This window comes from Ornithorhynchus anatinus, chromosome 4, assembly GCF_004115215.2.
Source record: "Ornithorhynchus anatinus isolate Pmale09 chromosome 4, mOrnAna1.pri.v4, whole genome shotgun sequence".
In the NCBI taxonomy this organism is placed as follows: domain Eukaryota; kingdom Metazoa; phylum Chordata; class Mammalia; order Monotremata; family Ornithorhynchidae; genus Ornithorhynchus; species Ornithorhynchus anatinus.
The window spans coordinates 103,912,754-103,924,853 of record NC_041731.1 but is presented as its reverse complement, the minus strand read 5'-3'; positions in this window follow the sequence as shown (position 1 = coordinate 103,924,853).

Sequence of the window (12,100 nt, the reverse complement as noted above, 5' to 3'; positions counted from 1 at the left end):
AGTTCGAATCCCAGCTCTGCCACTTGTCGGCTGCGTGACTGTGGGCCAGTCACTTCACTTCTCTGGGCCTCAGTTCCCTCATCTGGAAAATGGGGATGAAGACTGGGAGCCCCACGTGGGCCAACCTGATTCCCTTGTGTGTCTACCCCAGCGCTTAGAACGGTGCTCGGCACATAGTAAGCGCTTACCAAATACCAACATTATTATTATTATTATTATTATTATTATTACAAGTTGAATAGTGTTTCCACAGTTGTCCGCACGCTGATTTTTTTTTTTTTCTGGATTTTTAAGGCAAGTAACTCTTTAAGTAACGTAATGATCTATCCCGTGGGCCCTCTTTTCTGTAGGAGCCTTTATTTTCTTCAAATGCTAATTCATATTGAAAGAAAAAAGATCCTGAAATGAGAGCTACTTTTGGCCCAGTAAAAAACACCCTAGGAAATGAGCAGAAAAAAAAGGGAAGTACAAAGGTAGGCATGGGGATTTTTTAGTTTTGTCATTATCGCCGGAATTTAGAAAGGTTTCAATTAGGAAGCAATTCTCTAACGACCCAGAATTCTGTTTCGGATCCAGAAATAATAATAATGATAATGGTGGTGTTTGTTAAGCGCTTCCTAGGTGCCGAGCACTGTTCTAAGCGCTGGGGGAGATCCAGGGTCATCAGGTCGCCCCCCGTGGGGCTCACAGTCTTCATCCCCATTTGACAGATGAGGGAACTGAGGCCCAGAGAAGTGACTTGCCCACAGTCACCCAGCTGACAGGTGGCCGAGTGGGGATTCGAACCCATGACCTCTGCCTCCCAAGCCCGGCCTCTTTCCACTGAGCCACGCTGCTTACAGAAGTTGGTTACCCACCATCGAAAACCCACATCTGTGAGAAATACCAACCCTGATCGTCACGTCGCCACGGCCTTTTTAATTCTTTTAGGTCCTTGCTTTAAAGGCCTTCATACCGAGCGCCGCTACAGGGGTGGGATTTGCATGACCGTCGTGTGGTGGATCTCACCACACCCGCCCTTTTTTCCTCCCGGTTATGACGCATTCTTAAAAAAATACATATTTTTTCCCTTTTTTGCCCCTCTTTTATTCATAAGGAGAAGCAGCGTGGCTCAGCGGAAAGAGCCCGGGCTCGGGAGTCAGAGGTCATGGGTTCTAATCCCGCTTCTGCCGCTTGTCAGCTGGGTGACTGTGGGCAAGTCACTTCACTTCTCTGGGCCTCAGTTCCCTCATCTGTCAAATGGGGATGAAGACTGTGAGCCCCACGTGGGGACGACCTGATTCCCCTGGGTCTCCCCCAGCGCTTAGAACAGTGCTCGGCACATAGTAAGTGCTTATCAAATGCCAACATTATTATCATTAGACCAACTTGTGCACAGGGAACGTGGCTACCAACTCCGTTGTAGTGTAGTTGCCCAAGCGCTTAGTACAGTGCTCTGCTTTGTATATATCTCTATTACCCTATTTATTTTGTTAATGAGATGTCCATCCCCTTGATTCTATTTATTGCCATTGTTTTTGTCCGTCCGACTCCCCCGATTAGACTGTAAGCCCGTCAATGGGCAGGGACTGTCTCTGTTACCCATTTGTCCATTCCAAGCGCTTAGTACAGTGCTCTGCACATAGTAAGCACTCAATAAATACGAATGAATGAATGAATGAATGAATGAATGAATGAATGAATGAATGGGATGGTCTCTATCTGTTGCCGAATTGTCCATTCCAAGCGCTTAGCCCAGCGCTCTGCACATAGTAAGCGCTCAATAAATACTATGGAATGAATGAATGAATGAATTAATTAATTAATTAATAAAGGGATGGTCTCTATTGCCGAATTGTCCATTCGAAGCACTTAGCCCAGCAGCGCTCTGCACATAGTAAGCGCTCAATAAATACTATTGAATGAATGAATGAATGAATGAATGAATGAATGAATGAATGAATGAATGAAAGGGATGGTCTCTATCTGTTGCCGAATTGTACATTCCAAGCGCTTAGTCCAGCGCTCTGCACATAGTAAGCGCTCAATAAATACTATTGAATGAATGAATGAATGAATGAATGAAAGGGATGGTCTCTACCTGTTGCCAACTTGTCCATTCCAAGCGCTTAGTCCAGCGCTCTGCACAAAGTAAGCGCTCAATAAATACTATTGAATGAATGGAATGAAATACCAACATTATTATTGTTTTTATTGGTTTGTGTCTTTCTCCCCCGATTAGACTGTAGGGACTGTCTCTCTCTGCTGCCCAATTGTACCTTTCCAGCGCTTAGTCCAGTGCTGTGCACCTAGTAAGCGCTAAATCAATACGAATGAATGAATGAGCGAGTGAATGAATGAATGAATGAATGCCGGGGGCAGAGAGCGGGGGCAGACCCGCCTCCCCCGAGGGGCGGGGCCTGGGAGGGGGCGGGGCCGGGACCCGGGGCAGAAGCGGATTGGGGGAGCGGGATCGAGGGGCGCGGCCGGATTGGACAGCGGGGCCGAGGAAGGGGGCGGGGCCTGGACTCGGAGCAGAAGCGGGTTGGGGGAGCGCGGCCGAGGGGCGGGGCCGGATAAGGGGGCGGGGCCGGGGGTCAGAAGCGGATTGGTGGAGCGGGGGTCGGGGGCGGGGCCGGAGAAGGGGGCGGGCCCCGGGGCAGAAGCGGATTGGTGGAGCGGGGCCGGGGCCTGATAAGGGTGAGGGGCCCGGGGCAGAAGCGGATTGGTGGAGCGGGGCCGGGGGCGGGGGCCGGAGAAGGGGGCGGGGCCGGGGGCGGAAGCGGATTGGGGGGGCGGGGGGCGGGGGGGGGGGGCCGAGGGGCGGGGCCCGTCTCGCTCGTCAATGAGTCGTAGTCGGTGAGCGGTGGCTTGTGTGCGGACCATCCCGCCCGCCCCGCACCCCTTACAAGCCTGGAAGTACCGTATATAGACAGATACCGAAAAAATGTACCGTATATAGTACCGTATACATATATATATATATACATACACGGAAGTAAGTACATCTACATAGAGAGAGAGAGAGAGAGAGAGAGAGAGAGAGAGAGAGCGATACTTACTCCCCTGCTCGAACAGCCCCTCGCTAATGATGACAATAATGTTGGTATTTGTTAAGCGCTCACTCTGTGCCGAGCACTGTTCTAAGCGCCGGGGGAGATACGGGGGAGTGAAGGGGGGGTCCCACGTGAGGCTCCCAGTCTTCATCCCCATTTTGCAGAGGAGGAAGCTGAGGCCCAGAGAAGTGAGGGGCCGAGCCGGGATTCGAACCCATGACCTCTGGGACTCCCAAGCCCGGGCTCTTTCCACTGAGCCACGCTGCTTCGCCGCATCGAGGTCATGGGTTCGAATCCCGCCCCTGCCCCTCTTCAGCCGGGCGACTGGGGGCAAGTCACGTCACTTCCCTGGGCCTCAGTGACCTCCTCTGGAAAATGGGGATGAAGACTGGGAGCCCCACGTGGGACCACCTCATTCCCCCGGGGTCTCCCCCAGCGCTTAGAACGGTGCTCGGCACAGAGTCAGCGCTTAACCAATACCACCATGATTACTGTAGTGCACCTTCCCAGTTACCGTCCAGGTAACAGCGTTCTGCCCAAAGTAAGCACTCCAGAAATGCAATCGATTATTAGAGCTAGTGGTGGAACGAAAACGATTGCCCTAATAAGCGATTGAAGAGGAGATACGCTTTACAAACATCTGTTCGGATTGATTTCATCCACATAAACCAGCCGGAGGATTATCCGCAATGCCTTACCCCTCGGCAGGGAAGCCCCAGAAGCAGCTTGGCTCCGCGGAAAGAGCCCCGGGCTTGGGAGTCAGAGGTCATGGGTTCGAATCCCGGCTCTGCCCCTTGTCAGCTGGGTGACTGTGGGCCAGTCGCTTCGCTCCTCTGGGCCTCAGTTCCCTCATCTGGAAAATGGGGATGAAGACTGGGAGCCCCACGTGGGACCACCTGATTCCCCTGGATCTACCCCAGCGCCGAGAACGGTGCTCTGCACATCGTAAGCGCTTAATAAATACCAACATTATTCTATAGCGCTATGGTTTTAATGAGATGTTCATCCCCTCGATTCTATTTATTGCCACTGTTTTTGTCTGCCCGTCTCCCCCGATTAGACTGTAAGCCCCATCAGTGGGCAGGGACCGTCCCTCTCTGTTGCCGATTCGTCCGTTCCAAGCGCTTAGTCCAGTGCTCTGCCCATAGGAAGCGCTCAATAAATACTATTGAATGAACGAACGAATGATTAAAATACACTGAATTTTGGAAGAGTGCCTTCACTTGCCAGATATTCTGAAGTATCTGCCTCATTGCCATATTGAAATAAGTGGAATAGATCCCTTTCACGACTCTAAAATCATATACTCACACGCGAACTCTATCCGTTGGGTACACGAGAACTAAAAATCGCCGTCCAAAGAGTGGGTAGACACTCACGGAGAATATACAGGCAGATCCACGGATTAGAAAATAACCTAAATGTCCTCCAGACCCGTTTCGGTGACCAGCTTCTATATCGAAAGGGTTTCCCCGGTGCCGTCGGCAAAGATTTCTAAAAGGAAAATACCAAGTGACCGTAGTTAACGGAATCGTTTTGCGAGGCCCTCGAGGGACGGGGCCCCGTCCAATTAGACCTCGTCTCATTTCTACGTGCGTAGTTTCTCTATTAATCTCATCGAGCGCTTATTGGGTGCAGAGCACCGTACTGAGGGCCCGGGACAGTACGACGCAACCACACAACAGACACATTCCCTGCCCACGATGAGCTCTCCCAGAGCTTAGTACAGTGCTCTGCGCCCAGTAAGTGCTGGATAAATCCTACTATTTTACTACTGACGCTTCTCCACTTACGTTCCGGGGTGAAAGCAAAGCAAGAACTACAACTGAAACTTGAATCATTGGCCCTGTCATACGTAATTCGGGTTTTTTACACAAATGACGCATCCCAGCTCTGCCACTTGTCAGCTGCGTGACCGTGGGCAAGTCACTTCCCTTCTCTGGGCCTCAGTGACCGCATCTGGAAAAGGGGGATGAAGACCGGGAGCCTCACGTGGGACAACCTGGTTACCCCGTATCTCCCCCGGCGCTTAGAACGGTGCTCTGCGCAGAGTAACCGCTTAACAAACACCCACGTTATTAGCGGCTCAGTGGAAAGGGCCCGGGCCTCGGAGTCAGGGGTCACGGGTTCGACTCCCGGCTCTGCCACGTGTCAGCTGGGCGACTGCGGGCGAGTCGCTTCGCTTCTCTGGGCCTCCGTTTCCTCTTCTGTTAAATGGGGATGAAGACTGGGAGCCTCACGTGGGACCACCTGATGACCCCGTATCTCCCCCAGCGCTTAGAACGGTGCTCTGCGCAGAGTAAGCGCTTAACAGATACCAACATTATTATTATTTTACAGTCATTGCTGGTTTTTTGGTTTTTTTTTTAATTAAGAAGCACATTTTCTTCCGCGTCGGACCATGTCCTAGTTTAGGTGACGCGATCTGATTTCTTCTTGCTTCCCGGAGTGAAGCAGTTAGGGCATTTTTACTCACGATCACCGGCTGTAATCCCGAGAGGAGGCACACGAGCAGAGCCCGTTCGACTGTGTGGAGTCAGGCCGGGGGGGGGGGATTTCTAAGTCACAGCAGGAAACTGGGAAAGATCCAGCTCTTTGGAAATTCCCCTGGGAGAGTCTGTCAACACAGATGGGGAAGAAGAGGATTTTCACTAAAGCGAGGCGGGCACATGGATGGTCATTCCAGCAGCCAGACCTGTAAGAGCAGCCGTCCGCTCGACCGCGTATATCTTCATCCCCCTATTTATTTTGTTAATGAGATGCACATCACCTTGATTCTACTTATTTGCTATTGTTTTAATGAGACGTTCATCCCCTCGATTCTATTTATCGCCCTCGTTCTCGTCCGTCCGTCTCCCCCGATTAGACCGTGAGCCCGTCAGAGGGCCGGGACCGTCTCTATCTGTTACCCATTTGTCCATTCCAAGCGCTTAGTCCAGTGCTCTGCACATAGTAAGAGCTTAATAAATACTATTGAATGAATGAAGGAATAAGAGGAGGAGTCTGGCTCAGTGGAAAGCGCCCGGGCTGGGGAGTCGGAGGTCATGGGTTCGAATCCCTGGCCCCGCCACTTGTCAGCTGTTTGACTGTGGGCAAGTCACTTCACTTTTCTGGGCCTCAGTGACCTCATCTGGAAAATGGGGATGAAGACTGGGAGCCTCACGTGGGACAACCTGATTGCCTGTATCTCCCCGAGCGCTTAGAACGGTGCTCTGCACATAGTAAGTGCTTAACAAATACCATCATTATTATTATTGTTAAGAGAGGCCCAAGAGAGCATGCAAAACACACACGTATCTACCCCAGCGCTTAGAACAGTGCTCTACGCATAGTAAACGCTTAACAAATACCAACATTATTATTATTCTTCATTCAATAGTATTTATTGAACGCTCACTATGCGCAGAGCACTGTACTAAGCGCTTGGAATGGACAAATCGGCAACAGATAGAGACCATCCCTGCCCACTGACGGGTTCACGGTCTAATCGGGGGAGAGACAGACAGACCAAAACAATAGCAATAAATAGAATCGAGGTGATATACATCTCATTAACAAAATAAATAGAGTAATGAAAATATATACAGTTGAGCGGACGAGCGCGGTGCTGAGGAGAGGGGAAGGGAGAGGGGCAGGAGCAGAGGGAAAGGGGGGAAAAGAGGGCTTAGCTGAGGGGAGGTGAAGGGGGAGCAGAGGGAGCAGAGGGAAAAGGGGGAGCTCAGTCTGGGAAGGCCTCTTGGAGGAGGTGAGCTCTCAGTAGGGCTTCGAAGAGGGGAAGAGAATGGGTTTGGCGGAGGTGAGGAGGGAGGGCCTTCCGGGACCGCGGGAGGACGTGACCCGGGGGTCGACGGCGGGATAGGCGAGACCGAGGGACGGCGAGGAGGTGGGCGGCGGAGGAGCGGAGCGTGCGGGGTGGGCCGTAGAAAGATTATTATTAAGAGAGGCCCAAAACACATGTATCTCCCCCAGCGCTTACAACAGTGCTCTGCACACAGTAAGCGCTAAACAAATACCCACATTATTATTATTGTTAAGAGAGGCCCAAGAGAGCATGCAAAGAACACATGCATCTCCCCCAGCGCTTAGAACAGTGCTCTGCACATAGTAAGCGCTAAACAAATACCAACATTATTATTATGAAGACAGGCCCAAGAGAGCATGCAAAAAACACATGGTACCCAGAAAGAGAGGCTCAGTTGATTTTTGTGGTATTTTCTGATTAGGAAGGGGAAAGAATGGGGAGGCGTCTCCATGCCGGGTTAGAAAGGAACTGAGACGACCCAGACAGAGCAGAGTGGAGAACTGATACCAACAGTGGAATTATTCAGGCTCTCGCCTCAGTTTCTCCTCTGCAGTCTAGCCTCCATCCCTCTGTTCTCCCCGCTACCCGTGTGACTCCCTCCAATCCCTGAAACTACCTGTAGGAAATGGAGGTCCAGAAGGGAGTTGAGGACTCATCCACCGATAACAATAATAATAATCTTAATGATATGTATATTTCTGTTCCAAGCACTGTTCCAAGCACTGGGGAGGATACAAAGTGATCAGGTGGTCCCACGTGGGGCTCCCAGTCTTCATCCCCATTTTCCAGATGAGGGAACTGAGGCCCGGAGAAGTGAAGTGACTTGCCCACAGTCAACCAGCTGACAAAGGGCTGAGCCGGGATTGGAACCCACCATCTCCGACTCCCCAGCCCGTGCTCTTTGAGAAGCAGCGTGGCTCAGTGCAAAGAGCCCGGGCTTGAGAGGCGGAGGTCATGGGTTCGAATCCCGGCTCTGCCACCTGTCAGCTGGGTGACTGGGGGCACGTCACTTGACTTCTCCGGGCCTCAGTTCCCTCATCTGGAAAATGGGGATGAAGACTGCGAGCCTCGCGTGGGACCACCCGATGACCTGTATCTCCCCCAGCACTTACAACAGTGCTCTGCACATAGTAAGCGCTTAACAGATACCAACATTATTATCATTTCCACTAAGCCACACATTGTCCCTTTCTCTTCTTCTACGTGTAAAGCATCGCGAGCGCTCCCCCGACACATTGTGACCGTGAGCTCCTTGAGGGAAGGGATACTACAGTCAAACTCTTTCGAAGCAGGTTCTGGTGAGCGTCCACTCGTTGCGGGACATGGTAGGCGCTTAGTACAGTGCTTTGCACACAGTAAGCGCTCAATAAAAACGATTGAATGTACTAGGCATTTGGGAAGTTCAGAGTAAAGGAGTGATACATTTCCTGCCCACATGGAATATACGCTCCTGAGGAGGACACACATACAAGTTTGTATTCTCCTAAGCACTGATAGAGTAGTCCACACCCAGGAAATACTGAAATATTATTGATCAGTGGAGACATTTCAGTTTAACACAGATTGATGTCACTTAGTTATATGGAATCTGACAAACGTCATGGGAGCACTTAGGTCCGGTTGAAACGTTCCTGGAAATTCTCCATGATGTTAGAGAAGGAGCGTGGTCTACTGGAGAGAGCACAGGATTGGGTTAGAGAAGCAGCGTGGCTCCGTGGAAAGAGCCCGGGCTTGGGAGTCCGAGGTCATGGGTTCGAATCCCGGCTCTGCCACTTGTCAGCTGGGTGACTGTGGGCAAGTCACTTCACTTCTCTGGGCCTCAGTGACCTCATCTGGAAAATGGGGATGAAGACTGGGAACCTCACGTGGGACAGCCTGATGACCCTGTATCTCCCCCAGCGCTTAGAGCAGTGCTCTGCACATAGTAAGCGCTTAACAAATACCAACATTATTATTATTAGTGGAAGTCAGAAGGACCTGGATTCTAAACCTGGCTCTACCACTTGTCTGCTGTGTGACCTTGGGCAAGTCAAAGCAGCGTGGCCCAGTGGAAGAAGCATGAGTTTGGGAGTCAGAGGCCATGGGTTCTAATCCCAGCTCTGCCACTTGTCAGCTGTGTGATTTAGGGCAAGTCGCTTCACTTCTCTGGGCCTCATCTGTAAAATGGGGATGAAGACTGTGAGCCTCATGAGGGACAACCTGATGACTCTGTATCTACCCCAGGGCTTGGAACAGTGCTTGGCACATAGTAAGCACTTAACAAATGCCATTATTACTATTATTACTTCTCTGTGCCCCCGTTCCTTCACCTGAAAAATGGGGATTAAGACTGCGTGCCACATGTGGGCATGGATTCTGTCTGACCTAATTAGCTTGCATCTACCCCAGCGCTTAATATAGAGCCTGGCCCATAGTAAGCGCCTAACAAATACCATAACAAGAAGGGAATTCCACATTAGGAGAGGATACTGTAACAAAGTTTCCCCTCACCTCATATGCGTAATTTGATGGAACCGGGTGACATATGAAACTATAACAAGGTTATCTTTCTGAAAAACGGCATTATAATTAGGTCCTACCTGAATATCGTCCTCTATTTCACCAAAAACTTTTCTAGGACCAGTAGAGTATATGCTTCAGAATATCTATTAGCATCATACTTGTCCTCCTTGTAACATCCAAATGTAATAATTTACAGCATAACTGACTAGAAATAAGCAAGGGCCCACTGAGGGAGGGCTTTTTTTTTTTTTTTTTATCATGGATTACGATGTTAAACTGCAGTGGCTGAATCTGGGCGGGGCAAACAATCTCATTTTGAAAAAGTTGTTCGGATTCTGTTCTGATTAAAAACCTGAATAAAAATTGGCCTCGCTAGCCAGCTGACAGAAGCCTCGATGATCTCCTAGTTCGCTCTCTCTCCACTGGCACGGGAGAACTGAGAAGGTTTGACTTGGCAGCTCTGGAAGCCCAGTGGTCTGGGCCTTGCATTAGCACCTTCTCGTCCAACCGTTCCCTCTGAGCTGTTTTGTTTCTAGGCCTGTTGGATTATTTCCTAACCACCTTATTTAAATGAAAGAGGCTAACTCCGGTGACTAGGGTCTCTAGGAGTCACAGAATACCAAAAAATGGAACGTGACGGGCCCTCTGGCCTGGACTCCATTTTGTCCGGTCCAGCTGCCATTTACTCAAAGTGGCCACATCACCTAATAATAATAATGATGGTATTGTTAAGCGCTCACTAGCTTCCTCTCTCCTTTGTTCTGTCCTATCTAGGAATCTGTCTGTTTACCAGGAAGTTTGGTTTGTCAAGGTCTTCAGATAGGAAGAAGCCAGGTCAGGATTCCCAACCTATTATCAATAGTATTTGCTCACCAGATTGTCAGGATGGATAAAAATGTAAAAAAAAAAATATAACATTTGAAAAGTTTAAAACAGAAAAGTTGCTAACGAACAGAACATTCAGTAACGGTAAAAGGTGATACATAATTTGGAATATCATCAAGTACGGCAACTTGGCGGGGTTCTAAACTCACCTTTCCCTTCTGGTTTTCATTCGGATCTTCTCTTTCGGTGTTTCTACTATTCTTTCCTTTTCTTCCCACAGTCCTTACCCTCTCCTCACTTGCCCGTATCCTCCTTCCGGCCTGGAACTGCTTCCTCCCTCTTATCTGACACCTTCAAAGCCTTATTAAAATCACATTTCCTCCAAGAGGCCTTCCCCGACTAAGCCCTCATTTCCCCTACTCCCTCTTCCTTCTGCCTCACCCTTTATTCATCCCACCCTCAACCCCACAGGACTCATGTCCATTAAAAGCCCTACTGAGGGCTCACCTCCTCCGAGAGGCCTTCCCAGACTGAGCTTCCCCCTTTCCCTCTGCTCCCTCTTCAGCTCCCCTCAGTTAAGCCCCCTTTCCCTCCTTTCCCTCTGCTCCTCCCCCTCTCCCTTCCCCTCCCCTCAGAACTCTGCTCATTTGTCTAGATTTTTATTACCATATTTATTTTTGTTAATGCGGTGTATATCTCCTTGATTCTATTATCGCAATTATCTTGTTTTTGTCCATCTGTCTCCCCGGATTAGACTGTGAGCCCGTCGATGGGCTGGGATGGTCTCTGTTGCCGAACTGTCCGTTCCAAGCGCTTAGTACAGTGCTCTGCACATAGTAAGCGCTCAATCTGAATGAATGAATACCACCTCCTTGTATTGTACTCTCCCAAGTTCTTAGTATGGTGCTCCGCACACAGTAAGTACTCAATAAATACCATCGCTCGATCTCATTTTTAAACACGTCAAAGAAAATAGTAGACTGCTGAAATATGAAAGTTAATGGTTCTTAAAGTGTTGAAACATTTCAGGTTTGAAATGGTGACCCCCTCACCCCCCCGACAGGAAGTTATTCTTATTATGGCATTTAAGGGCTTACTATGTGCCAGGCACCGTACTAAGCATTAGGGTGGATACAAGCAAATCGGGTTGGATGCAGTTCCTGTCCCACAAGGGGCTCACAGCCTCAATCCCCATTTTACAGATGAGGTAACTGAGGTACAGAGAAGTTAAGTGACTTGCCCAAATCACGCAGCAGACAAGGGGTGTCCGGTGTCTAACTTCTGGGTCTTACCTAAAACACCGCAAGGTATCACATTGTCAAAAATTACAACCTCCTGTTGAATTCCCCCAGCCACCCAGTAAACCGGACGCTCTCGATTCAATCCGAAAGGCCAGTTTTCAGCGACGGCAAGAGCGAAACAGGACGGTACCCAGATACCAACCCCTTTTTCTTTATAGTTGTGTAGAATACTAATTATGCACCAACATTGCCAAGGAATCCGATTTAAGCTCCATCATAAAATACTATAAAATAATATAAAATATTATAAAACAATTTAAAACTCAGGAAAGCAGAACACTGGATTCAGAGTGAAGAGATTGTGCAACTGACTTGCTGGGTGATGTCAACGTGAGAGGCAGCAAGGCCTAGTAGAAACAAATCACGGGCCTGGGAGCCAGAGGACCCGGGTTCTAATCCCAGCGCCACCAAACGTCTCCAGTGTGGACTTTGGGCAAGTCACTTGACTTCTGCGTGCCTCAGTTACCTCATCGTCCCCAGTGCTTAGAACGGCACCTGGCACATAGCGAGAGCTTAACAAATATCGCTGGAAAAAAAAAGAGAGAGATGAGAATGAGTGGTCGGAGAGCTAAGAGAACCGCGAGAGGAATGTGTCAGTGAAGCCGAGGTTGGACAATATTTCTATGAGGTCCACA